The following is a 20,356-nucleotide window of genomic DNA, read 5'->3' on the forward strand; positions in this document are numbered from 1 at the left end:
GCTATGCACACAGACATCATTTGAAGGTTGAAGGAAGGTTTTGTGAAGACATATCAAAACTAAACCAATACTGAATCCAGCATATGAAGATGCTATTTTGTGCAGTACATCATTATTGGATTTAACCATCTAATTGTAGTCAGTGTGACTCCCATCTGTGTTTGAGTAGTGAGCTCTAGGCGCTTGGCCTTTCTGCATGTGTAGACCCCCTATTGTATGCACATACTATCTATAGTAGTATCATCAGATTGTGGGTAAGGTTTCCCACCGTGGTTTTTCCCCTTACAGGGTTTCCACGTACAAATATTGGTGTTATGTGTTGTGGATGTTATTGTCTTTTTGTTTCATGCATTAATCTTTACGAGTACTGCAATTAACTGATAAAATGTCTACTGGCATTAAGTTTGGTTTACCAGTATTAAGCATTAAGTTTGGTTAAGTTGTTTTTGGTTTGAATTTATTTGACATCTAATTCACCCCCCCTCTCAGTTGTTTCCAAGACCTAACATATAAAGGCAAGCCTATATTCATTGTATTGGTTAATCCAGATGATCATTTGTATATTGATGAGAATACAATTTGTTCTTGTCATTCATTTGTCTCTATTTTATACTTTTCATTGTGCCCTTGATCTTGGAAAAATCTCACATGGTATTAGAGCCATTGGGGCTTCATTGATTGGTTTTTGGAGACATTTTGGAAGGCTTCTATTTTTGGATCTGAGGAACAAGCATTTTTTGGAGGCATCTTGGAGCATTTTTTACCTCACCATTGCGTCTGGGAGGCCATTTCCATAAAAATCAAGTATACACTCAACCATTTTTGGTGAAAATCGACTTTTGGGGGTGGAGGAATTTTTTGCCCAATTTGGGCAGTACGGTACGGAATTTTCGGATTTAAAATTTTTTTTATTTTTCTAGTTTTTGAAAAGTGTTTTTTTGAAAAAAAAAAAAAATATATATATATATATATATATTTGGGGGTCCATAGACCCCCCTTGTCCCACTGTAATTTTTCTTGCAAGCTCCAGCGACTCCGTGCAGTGCAGCTCCCGGCCACCTCGCAGGACCGTCGACGGCCTCTGCAGCTCCCGGTGGCCGCCCAACCCTACCAACTTCAGGCAACTGACCAGCCCCACCAGTTGTCACTGCCGTGACATCGATGCCTCTGCCCGCTGCTGCCACCCACGAAAAACCAGGCCCTACCTGTCCACGCCGCCACAACCCACCTGCGCCAGCCGCCTCCCACCACGCCGACCTGCTGCTTTGGCTCCACCGCCATCGGTCCCTCCGAACCTCGTTGTAGCCGCCACTTCCAGTGCCTTCCGCCACGTTGGCCTCCACTGTCAGTGCCTCCCATCACCTCCGGCCCTCCAGCGGACCTCTAACCACCACCTTTCGATTGTCGTCAAGTGCTTTTCGGCCACCACCGACAGTCTCTTCTAGCCGCCGTGAAACTTTTCTGGCCTCCGAATATCTAATTTCTAGTGACCACCAACAGAAGCTAGCCTGCCTGCCATGTCAGCACCACCTGGCTTTTTTTGCATAGACGCTACCCAATCAGCAACCCAGTTGGTTGTCCGATCACCCTACAACGTCATCAACCACATTAGTTGTTATTGGCCATTCAAATCGCACCACATAGGCAGGGAAGTGAAGTTTTGGTGAAGGCCATACGGCCATCAAATTTAACCCCACAAGTCGCTAATGTCATCATCTTGAAAAAAAATTGCAAACCCCTCTTCATTAAGCTTTTCAGTTTTTCCATTCAACTTTGGAAGGCCATAACTTGCTCAATTTTGCTCCTTTTTAGGTGCAATTTTTTTTATTTGGGCTATTATTTCATTCTTTTCACAGTGTTGTGGTTATTTTCTGATTTTGGTGCACAGGTTTTTCAGAATTTTTGGATTCTCTCAGTTGTACCTGTCCAATCCTCAGTTCTGCAACTTCAAAGGCCTAGTTTGAGCTCATACAACCTCCTTTTCAAGTGTCATTTTTTTTTAAAGTGCATATTGTTTTGTCTAATTTCATAATCTATGATCAGATTTCAAAGATTTTAAGTGGAAATTGTACTTTCATATATTGTTCCTATTTGGCCTATTTGGTACTTGTAAATTGCTTGGATCTTAGTTTAGATCTCTTGCACTATTAGTTTGAGTCTCTTTTTGGCCTTATTGAGGCAGTTGTAAAATTGAAATCAGAAGTCCACTTTGCCCATTTTTGCAAGTGGCCCATTGTATATGCACTAAGTATAAAGTGTTAAATCATCACTTCTGGGGGGGTTCTTTGATTAAGTGAATTTGGGGGAGTGTCTTGTGTGATTGTGCCTCTCCTTCCTTGTGCTCTTTCTTTTTTGTTGCAAATATTCCTCATAAATTTTCACCTTTAACTCCACATAAATATGCATCATGGAAAATTAAAGTATGGAGGAAATTAATGGAAAAGGTCTCACGCATTACATAGATGAAACAATAGCAGCATCACCTGATCCTAAGGCTGATCCTAATGCTCAGTTAGAATGGCTCACTAAGAATTGCATGGCTCTTGGAACTCTGTGTAAGTATGTATCAAATGGCCTCAGAAATCAAAAGGTCAAGTTGATGAAATCAGACATTACAAAATTGACAATGAGCTCACCAACTTGGATCCCAAGAGTTTTGATACAATCCAAGATTATGTCACCAAAGCAAATGAGCTAAGAGAAAAGCTCAAGGATTGTGGAAGTGACAAAAAGGATTCTCAATTGATATTTAAGTTGTTGGACAAGCTTGCACCAGAATATGCAGCATTTGTGTCTAGCTTTCAAACTCGTCGTTTGACAGTGGGGAGTTCCTATGTTATGCCTTCATTTGATGCTTTCACAGAAATGCTGATATTGGAACAATCTAAGTTGTTGAACATTGGGCTTCTCAAGTCTTCAAAGTCCAAGGCTTTGGTGGCTAATCAAGGGAATCAAGGAAGTCAAGGAAAATATTCCAACAAGAAGAAGAAGCACTCTAAGTCAAAGCCACAACAGGAAAAAGGAAAATCATCCTCTCCATCACAAGGCAATTTTTAATCCTCTTCCAAGAAGGGGACACAACTTAAGAAGGATAAACCAACTTGTGCATATTGCAAGAAGTATGGTCATGATGAGCATCGATGCCACACCAAGCAAGTTGATGAGTTAACTAATCTTCTTAAGAAAAACAAAATCAACTTGCCAACCACCTACACAAAGAAGAATTCAACTCCTTCCTCTTCCTTACATTCTAAGGGAAAAGGGAAAGCATTTGTGGCTACAACAGGTTCTTCACAATAGTGGATACTTGACTTGGGTACCTCATATCACATGGGTTCTACAAAGGAGTAGTTTTCTTCATTGGAGCCATCTAAGGTACCTCACATTTACATAGGTGATGATGCACAAGTAGAAGTTAAAGGGAAAGATTTAGTTGACATGGATGATGGAACATTTGAGAATGTTCTTTATGTTCCTAACTTGTCTAGCAACCTTCTCTCTATCTACCAAATCACTCACTATGGGAATGGGAAAAAGGTTGAGTTTATACCAAATTCAGTTATGGTAAAGGAACTTCATGATGATGCCTTGGTAGCAGTGGGACAAGTCAATAGCAACTCAAGGCTTTATTCATTCTCCCACTTTGTACCAAGTTCACCTTCTAGGGACTTGCTTACTCATTCAAAATCTGAAAGTAAGCTATGGCATGAGCGGTTTGGTCACCTCAACTACCGCTATCTTCAGTAGCTCAACACTAAAGACATGGTCATAGGTCTACCTCGAATCAATTTTTCAGAGGATGTATGTTCAGGTTGTTCCATGGGCAAGCATCCTAAGGAGAATTTTGATAAGGGGAAAGATTGGAGAGCTTTGGAAGTTCTTCAACTTGTTCATAGCGATGTAGCAGGTCCATTTCCAGCACCTTCATTTAGCAAGGCCCGCTATGTCCTCACCTTCATTGATGAATACTCTCACTTCACTTGGGTCTATGTTCTCATTCAGAAGAGTGAAGTGTTTGACAAATTTCAGGACTTCAAGACTCATGTGGAGAAGCAATCTAGGAAAGTGGTCAAGATTCTTCGTACAGATAATGGAAGGGAATATGTGAACAAGAGACTTGAGGATTTTTTGTACATTTGAGGGGATTGATCTTTAGCATTCTATTGCATACACTCCACAGTAGAATGGAGTTACAGAACGCAAGAACAAAACTCTGAAAGAAATGGCTACTTGTATGATACATGCGCGTTCTCTTGATCCCGCCTTTTGGGCATAGGCTATCAGTTGTGCCACACACATCTAGAATTGAGTTCCTCACAAATATTTGCAAGGTATTACTCCTTTAGAAGCTTTGGCTAGTAGGAGACTGATTGTTAGACATTTTAGAGTCTTTGGGTGTCTAGCATGGGCTCGCATACGTCCCTAGAAACGCAAGGAATTGGAACCTCAGAGTCGGCCTTGCATATTTGTTGGATATCCTGAGGGTGTTAAGGCATATAGATTGATGGATCCTAAGACACATGAGGTGTTCATTGAGAGGAGTGTTCACTTTGAGGAAAGCTCTCCTATCTTAGCCTCTCTACCTCCTCCACCTTTCTCCATTATGGATAGTGATGCTAGTGATTCAGATGATGAGACTCCTTCAACTCCGACTCATAGGGTTACACCTCTGCAAGGTCCACTTGCAGTTTAGGAGCCTCATTCTCCACCTCCACCTAGACCTCGTTGGGCTCAATAGACACTTGAGTCAGCAAGCTCCCCTGTTGGGGATCCTTCAGATACATGGAGGACTCGTTCACAACATCAGGACCTTCCACATGCATTCATTGCTACCTCTTCCAATCCACATACATTTCAAGAAGAATCAGGGGTTCCTGATTGGGACCAAGCTATGGAGGAAGAGTATAGTTCCTTGATGAGGAACAACACATGGGATTTAGTCCATCTTCCTAAGGGGAGAAAGATGGTTCAATGTAATTGGATCTATCAGACCAAGCTTGTAGCGGATGGTAGTGTGGATAAGTATAAGGCTCAACTTGTTGCGAAAAGTTTCTCTTAGGTAGCAAGTGTTGACTATACTAAGACCTTTGCACCTATAGCCAAGATGAACTCCATTCTCTTGACACTTGCTCTTGTTGCATCTCATGGTTGGGCTATACATTAGATGGATGTGAAGAGTTCTTTTCTTCATGGTGATCTTGATGAGCATATTTATATGGAGCAGCCACAGGGTTTCACCCAAGATACTTCCTTGGTTTTCAGACTAAGGAAATCTCTCTATGTCCTTAAGTAGGCCCCTAGGGCTTGGTACGCCAAGATGGATTCCTTTCTTCTCTTAGCAGGGTTCACCAGATGTCATTCTAATCTGAATGTCTATATCTTGCAATAGGATGACTTTCACTTGATACTTGTGCTCTATCTTGATGATTTGATCATTACAGGGAGCACCGTATCCATCATTAGCAGGGTCAAATCTACTTTGGATGACAGATTTCCTATGACTGACTTGGGTCTTTTTCACTACTTTCTCAGGATAGAGATTTCACAGTCACCTTCTAGGATTACACTATCGCAGCCCAAGTATGCTCTTGATTTACTTGCACGCTTTCATATGGCTGATTGTAAGCCTGCACCGACTCCCTTTCTTTTAGGAGTCAATCTTGAGACTCGTTGTTCTTCTCCACCAGTTGATGCCACATTGTATTGTCAGCTTGCGGGTAGTCTCATCTACTTGACTCATACACACCCTGATATTTCATTTGCAATTGGCATGGTTTCCCACTTCATGCAGGAACCACATGACCTTCATTGGAAAGCCACCAAATGCATCCTTCATTACATCTAGGGTACACATCATTATGGGGTTCATTATGCAGCAGGCACGAGACTTTGTTTGGTTGGTTACATAGACTCTGATTAGCCTGGTGATCTTGATGATCGTAAGTCTACTTCAGGTTATAGTTTTCACCTTGGTTGAGGCCAAATTTGTTGGTAGAGAAAGAAGCAGCATTCTGTTGCTCTTTCTTCGACTGAGGTTGAGTATCGAGGAGTTGTTAACGTAGCGACTGAGACCATTTGGCTTCAGTAGATTCTCAAAGAGTTTGGGTTCACCACTCCATGGCTGACAGTTCTACATTGCAACAATCAAAGTGCTATTGCAATCTCAAAGAACCTAGTCTAGCACCAGCAGATCAAACACATCGAGATTCATATGCACTCTATCTGAGAGCTGATTCAGGAGCAGGTCATGGATTTGCAGTATTGTCCTACAGCGAAGCAGGTTGCAGACATATTCACCAATCCTTTCACCAAGAGTAAGTTCTAGCAGTTGCGAGCTCTCTTGGGGGTGCGGGATGTGTCATTAGGGGGGGTCAGCTAACTTCTCCTTCCTCTTATGGGGGGGAATTTTTCCTCTTTGAGGTTTTTTCCTTCTTCTTTGAGAGTCTTTTGTACATTCATCTCTCTTTTTGGGGGGAGTTTTTTCCCACTAGGTTTTCTCCCTTTCTCCATTTGTGAGAGATTGCATTGCATTGTTTTGCTTGCATTTGCATATTGTACATGGGTACCTATCATGGCCTAGTAGCTGAGACCAATCTTGCATTGTTGACTTGAGTCTTCATTCCCCTAAGTTGCACTTGAGGGGGGGTGTTGGTGTAAATAAATATTCATTATCGATATTATTACACTTTACTTAAGTTAACTTAGGATAATGCATGTCTTCGTAGTTTGGATTTGAGACACTTAGGGAAGTGTGCACATAGGGATAATGCTTGTAGGAGAAATCCCATCTTTTGTGGTCTTATTTTGTTGTTACACTCCACATTCAGCGAGTCATCCACCTCTTGTGGAATATTATATTATTTCTCCTACCTACCCCTCATATTTCTTACCTACCCTTGTTTCTCTTTGAGACACATGTCATGTTTGTGTGCTCGTGCATCCATATGGCCTTCCATATATAAGCAGGCCTATATTCATTTTATTGGTTAATCCAGTTGATCATTTGTATATCGATGAGAATATAGTTTGTTCTTGTCATTCTTTTGTCTCTATTTTATACTTTTCATTGTGCCCTTGATCTTGGCAAAATCTCACAGTATCAGCTAAGATGAGATAGTGGGAGAATTGGCGAATGAAGTTATTTTTAGGATTCCCAAAGATAATGAGAGGGGGGGTGAATCAGTATCTAACCGATTTATAATTTTACTTGACTTAAAACATGAAAAGCATATTAAAACTATGTACCGATAAACCAAAAATAATGCAGTAAACAAGAATAACAACAACCACATGAGAAGTACATCATAACACAATATTTTAACGAGGAAACCTGGTGTGGGAAAAACCTCGGTGGGATTTGTGACCCACAATATTCACTTACTGGCCAATAAGGGAATATTACTCTTACAATAGGGGCCTGCACATGCAGGAAGGCCAAGTGCCTAGAGCTCACTTGTCAATTACAAAAGAAGTCACACTGACTTACAAAAATGGATTATATTAATCCAATGTCTTAGATTGCTTCAGATTAGCATCTGCTATGCCAGATCTAGTACCGGTTTAAGCTCTACTATATACATAAACTCTTAACCTATAATTCGCATATTAGGTCTGCATAATTTCACCTATCTCCTTCATTACAAAAGGTTCTACAATGATCTCATACATATATGAGTCATTTTACAACTTGCCATGTCGACTTACAATGATTTTACAATTTATTACAAAATAAATTATAAATAAAATTCCTGTCGGCCAGGGTGCCGGTATCCTTCCTTTCACTGCCGGTGTCCTATGTGTCGATGTAGAGTTTGTCGTTTCCACTGTTGGTATTCTATCTTGCCGGTATCATATGATTGCAAGGTTTCCATCAATGACAAAACCTTCAATCACCTACAATTTCTCATTGGAGTGTGCATTTGCCAACAATCTCCCCCTTTGGCATTGATGGCAACACTCATGAGAAAAAAGTGTACAAAATGATATCCAAAAATAGTCTGTCAAAATTGTCTTTCCAAAAACTGTATGTTCCCCCTAAGCAGATGATGTCCTTTTTTTGATCATTTTTCTCATCCCACTACTCCCCCTTTGACATCAATGACAAAGGTTGTCATTCGGTGTCAGTGGAGTCCTACCTAGATTCTTGTAACCGGTGGGTTACAATCTAAAAGATATCTGTCAAAACTAGATTTATGCCATTGCTGAATGTTTTGCAGTCTTTTATGGCTTCTTGTGTTCTTTGCACTATACCGGTGAGTATGTGTATTTTCTCTTCCGGTGTTTTCAATCCTTAGATATTTCTTTTCTCAAAGAAATAAGATACTCTAGTCTTGGACTAAGTCTGCATTTTAAGTCCTTTGCCTTGTCCTTTATTCCCTATTTTTCATTTTCCAATTTCCTGATTTTCTCTTCCTGCTCTGCAATTTTCTTCTCTAACTCCAAAAATGAATCTGATGCTCCAATCAGATTGTCAGCAATATTATTTATCTTCTCTTGTATTTTGCTGATCTCTTTGTCAAGATCCTCTGTTAGGACATTTGTTTTGCAATTATCCCTATATAATTTCTTGAAGTCATAGATTATTTCTCCAAGTTTCGGTAAAAGGGTGTCCATTTCTTCCTTATTCTTCTTAACAATATCCTCAAAGAATTTTTCTTTTTCGTTTATCAATCTCTCCTTAAATGTATCCTCATTCAATTTATTAATAGTTACAAGGTTGTCGGTGATAAACTTAGACAATGTGTCTAGTTGACCTAAAGAATTTTTATTCTCAACACTTCACTTTGGTGCTATTAATTTAAGAATTGGTATGGTATCATCAATAGCCTTATAGGCTTGTGCATTTCATTAGGTGATCTTCTTTATTGAATCTAACAAGACCTCAGTTAAATTAGTAGGTTTGAATTCTATCATAGCTATACCAGATGTTTGTCCAAGAGTTTTTACAATAGTCATGCTACCGGTGGTGGTTATTTCCTTACTTGGTTCGACGTTTGGTAGGTCAGTCTGAGTTTCCATTTCTATAAACAAAGTTTTAGGTTTTTCAGTTTGTGCCAATGGCACTATCTCTGTTTGTACTTGTGCTTCAACCTGTACCTATTTGGGTTTGACCATTTGTGTTTTAGATGGTTTTTCTGAGTTTTCAGTTGTCGGTTGCTCAGTTTGTGCCTCTGAACTTTCCTTAGCCGGTTCTTCAGATGTTTTGTCTACTGGTTTCTTAGTGGTGTCCTCTGTCAGTTGCTCTGCCTATGAAAATTTTTCTGTGTTTAACTCAACCTCTGTAGTCAATGATTCAGTAGTCACATCTTTCTCCTTATCCTCAGTGGTCTCCCTGTCAACCATGACATTAAATTCCTGAGTATCTACATTTACTGTATACAAAATTTCTGATTCAAGGTTTGCATCTTCTACCGGAGTCTCCATACTCTCAGTGGCCAATTGATTTTCAGTGATATCTACAAGTGGAGTATCTGAAGGAGGTTGAGGCATATTGTTAGTTATTTTTAAACTTGGTGGTCCACCTACCTTACCTTTACCCTTGTCTCTGTCCTTTTGATATACTTTGATAGTTTTATGTCTAAGTAATTCTTTCTCTTTTTCTTTCTCCACAAAGAAAATATCCCATCCATCAGCTATTTCCTTAGAAACTTCAGTTACTTTTCCAGCCATTAGTGCTACATGCCTGTGAGCAGTAGAGAATACTATCTAGTTGGCCTCACTGATTAATTTGTCTATTTCATCAGGTGAGTTAACTGGATGCACTGCCAGTAATTTTTCAATCTTAATCTTTTCATCTAGTTCAACGATAGATAATCTTCTAGCTTCTAATCTCCTATACAAGTCATTTAGAATTTCATCAACAATTTGCATCAAAAATTTCTTATATATATCTAAGTGTATAATTACACCGTTCTCTATGCTTTCCTTATCATCAGTTGATAGTGTATTGTACATTTTATTGATATTATTCATCTTACCATCCTCTTTAATTTCGCTAAGAAGTTTGTTAATGGGAGAAATAGTTTTGTTTCACCTTCTTCCTAGGATTCATCTTCTTTGTCAGAGGCCTTACTACCTGTTTCTTCTTTCTTGTCCTTTTTGGTGTAGGAGAAGGCGTCGGTGAAGGTTTTCTTTTCCTCTCAACTCTCTTGAATACAACAGGTTTGTTGCTTTCTGAAGAAGTTCCAACCGGTGAAAGGTGAGTTTTTGGTTGAAGTGCTTCCAACTCACTCTCAGTTATACTAATTTTTTTTATCACATCTTCCTTGATTGCCTTTTCCTGTCGGGTTCCTTTTCTAACCTTTGCTTTTACTTTATTAACTCTTTTCCTTGATTGTATAGTGCTCTCAATTGTTTCTGCACTACCAAATACCTTCTCTTTTGGTTCCTTAGGAGCTTCAAGGAAGGCTTTTGCATAAGTTTCTATGATGTTATCATCTGTCTCATAGCCCATTTCAGCTACCCAGATGGTTCTAGGGATAACTTCCTCCATCCAAATTTCATCTTTCTTTATCACAAAACAAATTTATTTTTGATACTTATCCACAGTAGCTTGTGATAACCTTACTCTGGTTTTCATTCAATCCTTTAGTGCTTGAAAGTGCTCATTAATGTTTTTCTCCCTATTCTCTCCCATATTGTTCAATAGTTATGATAGTTGTTTTCCTACCGGTATATCAGATCCAAACTCTCTAGCACCAATACCGGGTACCTGTTTGGTTATGTATAGCATCAGACAAACAAGTAAGTTTCTAAATCTAAATGTTCCTTTCTTGTCTCTTTTGATCTTACTCAAATTGTATATCAACTCATCTTTGAGTCATTCACATATGTCTATCCTTGCATTATCATTTACCATATCATAGGTAGTCTTAATACATAAGCTAGAAACTGAGTTTAACCTATTTGCATTTGTGGCCTTATAACCTAAGATCATACTGATACATTTGATATTTGTATCCTTCACATCGTTTACCCTTAGAGATCTCTTATCACATGTTGCACTAGTTAGGTTTGTCACTAAGTCATTTGAGACCTTCTTAGTTTTGTCAGGTCTGTTGCCAGTGGAGGGTAACCCTATTACAACTTTTACTTCTTTTGTGATTTTGTGAATAGAGTCTAACCAAAAAAATTCACCATGTACTCTGCTTAACATAATCCTTATGATATCCTTTGGGAATTCAAGGATACTAAGAATTTCAGTGAAACCTAGGGTTTCTACTATCTTATGTTTAGGTTTGACATTTCTGGATTCATCACAGATTACACTCTTATACATATTTTTAATTTCATCATTACCTAGTTCATCAATATGACAATGTATATACATTCTATGATCTTCAGCATATACTACTCCTTTAGGGATTTGAGAGAATGCACCTATTCTATCATCTTTCTTAGCAATTTTAGGATCTAGCTAAAAAATGGGTCTAGGTTGCTTAACAACTTCAACAACAGTAGGGTTTGCAATAAATTTAGGAGTGGATGAAGATGCCATAGCTATAAATACCTCAATCTGCCTAATGAATGATTTGATAGATTGCTTCACTTCTTTTCTTGAAGTACCTTCGCTCGAGAATTTTTGCGCTCTCGAAGATTTGAATTCTTGGTGAATGAAAAGGAGCTAAAACACTTGCTTTATAATGTTATTTTCACCAACTACCACATTCAATGCTTTCCGATTAAGTCACAACTTAACTCATCTATTGGTATAGAAGTAATTTCAACTTCTCACCATCAACGGAGGGAATAATAGCATGTTTTTCATTTAGTTGCTAAACCCCCCAAAAAAAATTTTTAATTATATGAAGAGTCTCCTGCTAGTGGAGTGTTACTTTGTTCTGCTAATGGAGGAGTATTCATATCAACATTCTGATTTGACTTTCTAATCCATTGTTTTGAGAATTCTTGTTTTACCTCTTCAACTTTTTCTTTACCTTTTAAACTAGGACATTTGTTATTTGCCGGTGAGGGCTTGTTTCTACAAAATTTAGCAATACGTCCAATCTTGCTACAAGCATAACAAGTCACATTGTTCTTCTAAATAGCTTTCCCATATCCTATGTCGGTATATGTTATGCAATGATTAGATAAGTGCCCAAATCTTCCACAAACATAAAATCTCACATTCATTCTGCAATTTTCTAAATTATGACCAACTTTGTTTCATTTAGAACATTGACTAGTGGGTGTATTAGTGTTCTGATAATTTCTAGATCTACATTGATTTTCTCTATGACCATACTTGTTATAGTTAAAGAATTTGCCATTAAATTTGTAAGTAGTAGGTTTCCTTACTAGTTTTGTATGATCATGATTGTTTGTAGTACTATAGCTTTCACCAATTTCAAAGCCAAGGCCATTTGTATCACCATTAGGTTTCTGATTTTTCAGCATGTCACCAAGTTCTTCTGAACTTTTCTTGAATTTATCCTTGTGATTATTTGCAGTAGTTAGTTCACTTTCCAAGATTCCTTTCTATCTTATGAGTTCATTCTTGTCATTTTGTGTGTGCATTAGATCTGTCTTCAACATATCATTTCATGACTAAGTCTTGTGTTTTTTGTTTTTAGCATCATTTAGTCTTCTAACCAAGTCTTCTTCATTCTTCTTTCTATCTTCAATTTCTTTACAAAATCTCATAGTCATATCCTGCATCTCATTTTGTGTTGTACTGATCTCTTGTCTTACCTTGTTTACCAAATCATTAAGAGTTTACTTTTCATCATTCTCATTCTGCATTTTTTCACAAAGTTCTCTTCTCTTATTTCTTGAAATGATAAGATTTTCTTGAAGTTCTTGAATGATATCCTGAGTAGGATTTAGATCATCTTCAAGTTTTATATTCTTCACCTTTTTTGCATCATACTCTAAAAGAGTTATTTCCAATTGTTTTCTCAATTTTTCCTTCTCTACCGGTGACAAGATCTTCCTCAAGCTGTTAGACTTCTAAAAATAGAGGACCAAGCTCTGATACCAATTGTTAGGATTCCCAAAGATACTGAGAGGGGGGGTGAATCAATATCTAACCGGTTTATAATTTTACTTGACTCAAAACATGAAAGGCATATTAAAACTGTGTACCGGTAAACTAGAAATAATGCAGTAAACAAGAATAACAACAACCACATGAGAAGTACACTATAGCACAATATTTTAATAAGGAAACTCAGTGTGGGAAAAACCTCAGTGGTATTTGTGACCCACAATATTCACTTACTAGCCAATAAGGTAATATTACTCTTACAATAGGGGTCTGTACATGCAGGAAGGCCAAGTGCCTAGAGCTCACTACTCAATTACAGAAGAAGTCACACTGACTTACAAAAATGAATTATATTAATCCAATGTCTTGTACTACTTCAGATTAGCATCTGCTATGCCAGATCCAATACCAGTTTAAGCTCTACTACATACATAAACCCTTAACCTATAATTCTCATATTAGGTCTGCATAATTTCACCTATCTCCTTCATTACAAAAGGTTCTAAAATGATCTCATACATATATGAGTCATTTTACAACTTGCCATGTCAGCTTACAATGACTTTACAATTAATTACAAAATACATTATAAATAAAATTCCTATCAGTCAAGGTGTAAGTATCCTTCCTTTCACTGTCGGTGTTCTATGTGTCGATGTAGAGTTTGTCATTGCCAGTGTCAGTATTATGTCCTATTGGTATCATATGATTGCAAGGTTTCCATTAATGACAAAACCTTCAATCACCTACAATTTCTCATTGGAGTGTGCATTTGCCAATAGTTATGTGGTTGATTGTTGGAAAGATTAGGTGGAAGGATATTGTCACAGAGGTAAGTGAAAATACTTCTATTCCAAGGGGAATCATGACCAATGGCACTTACAAGGAAACTAAAATACTATCCACCAACAACTCATAGTAGGTGTCATTTTGAGGCATGTCAATAAAAGAAGAAATAGTAGCCATGGCATCAGCAGCTCAATTATTATACCTTGGAATCTACTCAAAGATTATTTGTGTGAAATATTGTTTGAAATCATCCACCATTTTCTTGTATAGCATTAAATTTTCATCTTTAGTCTGGTATTCATCATTTGCTTGGCAAATCACAAAATTCAAGTCCCCAAATACATGAAGTTCTTGGATCTTCTATTGAATTGTGATCCATAGACCTATTGTTAATGCTTCATATTCTACTATGTTGTTTGTGCAAGGGAATGATAATCAATATGACTTAGGAATGGAGTCCCCCTCAAGTGTGATAAAGAGAATACTAGCTCCTATGCCATGCTACGTGTACAAGCCATCAAAAAAATAGCTACCAAGGCTTTGAATTTGTCACCATTAAGATAGATTCATCTGAGAATTTTGAAACAACAAGAGTGGCATCAATCATAGGTGCATCTGCTATCGAATCTACAATGGCTTGTCCCTTTATGGATTTTTTGTGACATATTCAAAATCAAATGCACTCAACATCATGACCCATTTAGCCAGTCTTCCTGTAAGTGTTGCTTTGTTGAGAATGTATTTGATTGGATCTATTCTTGCAATGAGCTTTGTCTTGTCAGTTAACATGTAATGATGCAATTTCTATGAAGAAGAAACTATTGCAAGACATGCACACTCAATTGAAGTGTAATTAAGCTCATATGCAACCAATGTGTGACTGATATAGTTTATAGCTCATTCTTTACCATCATGATCTTGTTGCAGTAAGAGTGACCCTACTTTTGTTTGTGTAGATGATATGTAGAGTAATAGAGGTTTCCCTTGAATAGGTGGCATCAATACTAGTAGATTCAAAAGATATTATTTAAGAATATGAAAGACCTATTGACACTTATCATCCCATTTGAACTTGATATTCTTGTGAAGTAGATGTTGAAAAGGATGACATTTATCTGCAAGTTGTATTGTGAATCTATGTATTGATTGAAGTCTTCCTTGTAAAGATTGAAGTTGGCTGATATTCTTTGGAGGTAGTTGATATTCACCCCAGAGACACACTTTTTGGGATTTAGTCTGACTTTGTACTTTTCCAAATGATCAAAAACTATAGATAAAATTTCCAAATGCGCTTCTCTTGTGGCTGATTTTCCTAAGAGGACATTAACATAGTCTTCCACAATGACATTGGACGACTGGAGAATCCATCCATTAATGACAACATTGCATGACTGGATGTGAGGTCCATTATTAAATCAATATTTGGCAATGGGGAGTCATCTATGGGACAAGCCTTATTGATATCTTTGAATTCTATACATACTCTGATGTTGTGATCTGGTTTGCTGACAAGTACTATATTAGAGATCCACTAAAGGTAGTCGACTTGTCTAATGAAGCCAATGTCCAATAATTTTTCAAGTTTCACTTTTACTATTAGTACCACCTATGGATGCAGCTTGCAAAGTTTTTGTTTTACCGGCTTGGTGCCTAGAGTAAGCATCAAATGATGCATAACTAAATCAAGATCTAGTCTAGGTATATTGACATATAACCATGTAAAGTTTATTTGTCACTCTGTGAAGAATGCTATGAATTTTGGTCATTCAATCTTTGTCAAAGACTATGCCAATAAGATGTTGTGGAGCACCTCTATTATCCTAATATTTGTCTTGATGGTTTCCTCAATTAGCATTGATGATTTTTCTTTATATGATGTCATGGGAAGAGTGTAAAACCTTCCATCCTTAAGTGCCTCAAAGAGGTTTTCACCATTGGATGCATCCTTTATTTTTACTTTATTGGGGTCAAACAGTGCCACAATGTGATTTTCACCATAAGACTCGTGATTTGTTTTTCATTTTTATACTTTTGTGAATGGAAGGTTTGGCACCCTCACCAAAATATGCCATGCTATCGATTTCTATGATGTATCCCTCTTTGTGGTCCCCAAGCGGAAGATCATCTCGTATGCCAAGGTAGTCAATAAAAACCTCATCATTTTGGAATGTATCAATTCGAGGAAGTTCTTATTAGTCCCATTCAATGAGTTACAATTGAGCAAGGGGGAGGTCGTGTGTGTTTTCAAAGTCAACGGGTGTGGGAGTAAAGACACAAGAGTCTTTAGGTATTTCAATGCAATCATTGAGGTTAACACTATTTCCCTCCTCATTAGTCTCGATGGTAAAATAATTAGAAGACGTCACTAGAAGGACACTCAGCAATGGGAGTCTTCACTCTTTGTGGTTTTGACCTAGAGCCTCGAGATGTTGAAGGCTTGGGATCCCAAAATGTTTTTATCCATCGTTCTCCACTATCTTTTTGTTTTTGAGATGTAGAATTTAATAATGTTTCTTGACCAACTCTGAATTGTTTTCTAAACTACTCTTCTTTAGTGGGTTCACATGGTTCTTTGAATGTTTATATGAGTTCATAATCACTATATGACTTATCTAAACCCCATTCCCATTTATTAGAGTCTGTAGAATAGTGTATCTCTTATTGTTGGTCATTAGTGGAGGTAGAACCTATGATTTGTAATGTTGTTTGGGAATTAAGACCATGCAATCTTAATGGTGCAAATCCAAGTCCTCTAGTGTGTTGCTTCTTTGGTACCAGCTCTAGTTGTAATGACTTAAAAATACCTTTCTTTTGTAATCCAAGAGGGTCTTGTCCATCATATCCAAACTTTTATAAGAACTTAAAGCCTTTTCCATGGTTTTCACATGGTATTGTGATGTGGTCTTGTGCAGATTGTTCTTCAGGTTCTCTATAATTCATTTTGTAAAGGTCTTCTTCTTCCATCTCACCCCATTTCTTGAATGTAGTGGAATCCCATTTTATGGTAATTGCAAATACTTTCTTTCAGGGATGTAGTCATCCATAGTCCTTAGCAGAATCCATTATTTGTCTTAAGTACATGGTTTGATTCAAGGTATATTCTCCCATACCTTTGTCTTTGTATTTTCCTTTGAGCTCACCTTGTTTTGATGTAAGAGCTTTCAATGATTTTGGATCAACATATGTTGATGATGAAGTAGCTTCTCAATTAACAATGTGATTATTATCTCAGATCTTGGTTACAAGTTATTACAATATATGAATGGATTTGGATAACCTTTGATAGTTACTTCAACTCCAATGTGTGCAAAATTTATATATTAGTGATATGTTGGTGGTACCGCCCTCATTTCATGTATCCAAGGACGCCCCAAAAGTATGTTTTATGTGAGATCAAGATCAAGGACTTGGTAAACTTCATCCTTAGTCACCACCCCAATGCTTAAAGGTAAGGTGACTATTCCTTTGGATGAGTGTTCTTCATCATCATATGCTTTGATAGTGATCTTATTTCTTGAATCTATAGTTTGTTTAGAGTATCCCAATTGTAAGATTGCTTTTAATGTGTAAATGTTTAGACCTGTTGCTTCGTCTATCAAGACTCATTTGATATGGTTTTTATGGAGAAATACTTCAATATGGAGAGGTGCATTGCATGATTGGCATGGAGATGCATCATTAGATTCTATAAATATAATGCAATGTGGAGTGGAAAGGTATCCCACCATCACTAGAAACTGGTACTCATTCAAATTACTGGGAATTGATATTTCTCTTAATTCTTGGTCAACAATGGTCTTATGTGAAGGAGAGATACGCAAAATCCCAAGGATGGAGATAAGGGTGAGTGTCTTCCCTAACTGGTCTACAAGGTCATACTCTTTTTTGGTAGGTGATGATGAAGTTGTAGTCTTGGGTGGAACACCTTACAAGGTGACTTTGCCTCATCTGGTTGTGACATTTCATTCAAGGGTTTCATCATTGGAGGATGATGATGATGGTCTAATGTCTTTCAAAACAACTTTACTGCTTTGGGTAGGATGCTTGGGAGTTTTGTCCATTGTAATAACTGTTGAAACATGATTGTTGAACATTGAAATGTGGTTGACTATATAATCATATGTTGTATTAGTATAATTGGCATTGTTATTTGATTTAGAAGCTTTTCCCTTATCATGCTTTGGAAATGGTTCCTTAAACATTGCATGCTCCTCATTGGAAGTGTGACCATAAACTTCTATGTCACCCTTGTCAATAAGATCTTGTATGATTTTCTTCAATCTATGACAATTTCTAGTCTTATGCCCTTTTCTCTTTTGATACTCACAAAACTCATGATCATTCCACCATGTGAGTTTTACTTTTGGTTCATATGGTGGATTGTCTAGTATTGTTATAAGCCTATTTGCAACCAATTTCTTAAATGTTGTCTCAATTGGCTCTCCTAATGGAGTGTATGTTCTTGGACTCTTTGATGGCCTTTGAGCATTCACTTGATTATTGGAATTGGATGTACTTGTGCCAAGGAAGGTCATCTTTGGTTTTACCATGTTTGCATCTACTACCCCATTGTTATATGTATTCTTTTTCTTGTTCCAAAAGAGGGGTTTATCCTTCCTATTTGAGTAATATTTGTTTTCCTTAACTAGCTTAATGGTACCTTGTTCAATAAGGACTTTCTCAACTATCAATCCATTTTCAATGACTTCCTTAAAAGTGGACAAATAAGCTTTTCTTAGTTCATATCCAATATCCTTGTTGATGTTTTGAGAGAAAACTTCCACCATTTTTTTTAAGGAATATCACAAGAGAATCGACTAGCAAGACTTCTCCATCATTGTAAGAATGAAGGAAAGGACTCTCCATTTTTTTTGTTTTGTATTGCACAAATTAGTCATTGACTCATCTATTTCAATATTATATGAGAAGTGTTGTATAAAATATTCTGCTAGATCACTCCATAACTTGATTATAGGTAGGAGTTAGGAAAACCATTCCATAGCTTTTCCACATAAACTTTGTGCGAATAGTTGCATCAAATATGTTTCCTCTCTTGCTACCTCAATGAAAGCAATGAAAAATTCTCTTATATGTGCCTTAGGATCTCCCTTGCCTCTATGCTTGTCAAATTTTGGTGTCATAAAATATGGAGGAAAAAGAGGCATCAATATGCTCTTGTCAAATATATAAAGACATATGTCCTTCATTGTGTAATCTTAGTTTGGTGCATTTATATCTTCCATTTGTTTTTGCAAATCCTTGATTTGTTATTGCAAGTCATTATTAGGTGGTGTCTTATCTCTTTGAATTAGCCCCATGCCTAAGCCACCGAGAGGGGGAGGAGGAATATAATGCATGCATGGATGATATTGGTGATAGATATGCTCATATGGAGGAGGAACATAATTTTACCTAGCATATGGGTCACTTGGTATGGTATTGTAATGAGGAGCACTAGGCCTAGGTCAATTATACATGTTATAACCATGAGGATACAAGGTATCATAAGAATGATCCTGAATATTGCCCCCAAATCTGACATGGGGTCTCCTTGTGTCATAATTTTGAATGTTCCCTTGGGTATAATTATATGCATTTGCATCATGTTGTTGATTATGCGTATGTGTATTTATTTGTCATGTAAGAGAACGACTATGAGGTTGATCATGAGAGTTCCTAGCATGATTGGTGTGAGCATGATTGTTGGTGACTTTAGGTTTTTGAAATAAGGATGAAGGTGACTAAAGCACAAGACGTTCTCTCCTATTACCACCATTATTTTCTCTAGGATTTGCATTTGCTTGTTTTTCTTTATTTGGATCCTCCTCTAAAATTTGTGACACATCAAAATCATGAGGTAATCTTGTTCCACTTTCTGCCATGACTTGAAAGAAGTATTGACGGTCCCTTCTCATGATTTCTCCAACCATTATATTGAAACTTGGATCAATTATAGTCTCAACGTCTATGAAAGTGATGGATGAATTGTCATTTTTATTGTTGATCTCATTGTCATTGTCTACAATATTACTACAATTTTCAAATGGGTTGTAAAATTCACCTCCTCCAAACTCATAAGTACTCATGTTGAGAGATCTTAGAGCTTCCTCAACTTCTCTTTTAGACCTTTGTGAACAAGTTTCAACCATGAGAAAAACTTTGGAAAAAATGAAATATGGAAGAAAATGCAAAGTATGTGGGAGACCAAGGGGGAATATGAAATTGGAAAAAAGAATCTAAGGTTGTCTTGCAAAGTCCAAGAGTGTAGGTCCAAGATAAGTGTTCTAAAGTAAGGTGTGGCTTCCAAAGAGATGATAGATCTCTTAATAAGGTAAGTTGACCTTGACTAAAGAGAACCAAATGGAACCCTAAGATGATAGATGTAATACAGGAACCACCTAGTGATATGTTGAAGTATGTTTGCAAGATATGATTAGGACAACAAAGAAACCTTTGGACTCTAGTTTGAAAAGTGTGTATGAGAACTACAAATGATGACTAAAAATGATTGAAATTGTGTGACAAGGTCATGATAAAGACTAGTTGACTAAAAGTGAATCCCTAGGAAGAGTTGCCTTAGAA

This window comes from Cryptomeria japonica, chromosome 4, assembly GCF_030272615.1.
Source record: "Cryptomeria japonica chromosome 4, Sugi_1.0, whole genome shotgun sequence".
In the NCBI taxonomy this organism is placed as follows: Eukaryota; Viridiplantae; Streptophyta; class Pinopsida; order Cupressales; family Cupressaceae; genus Cryptomeria; species Cryptomeria japonica.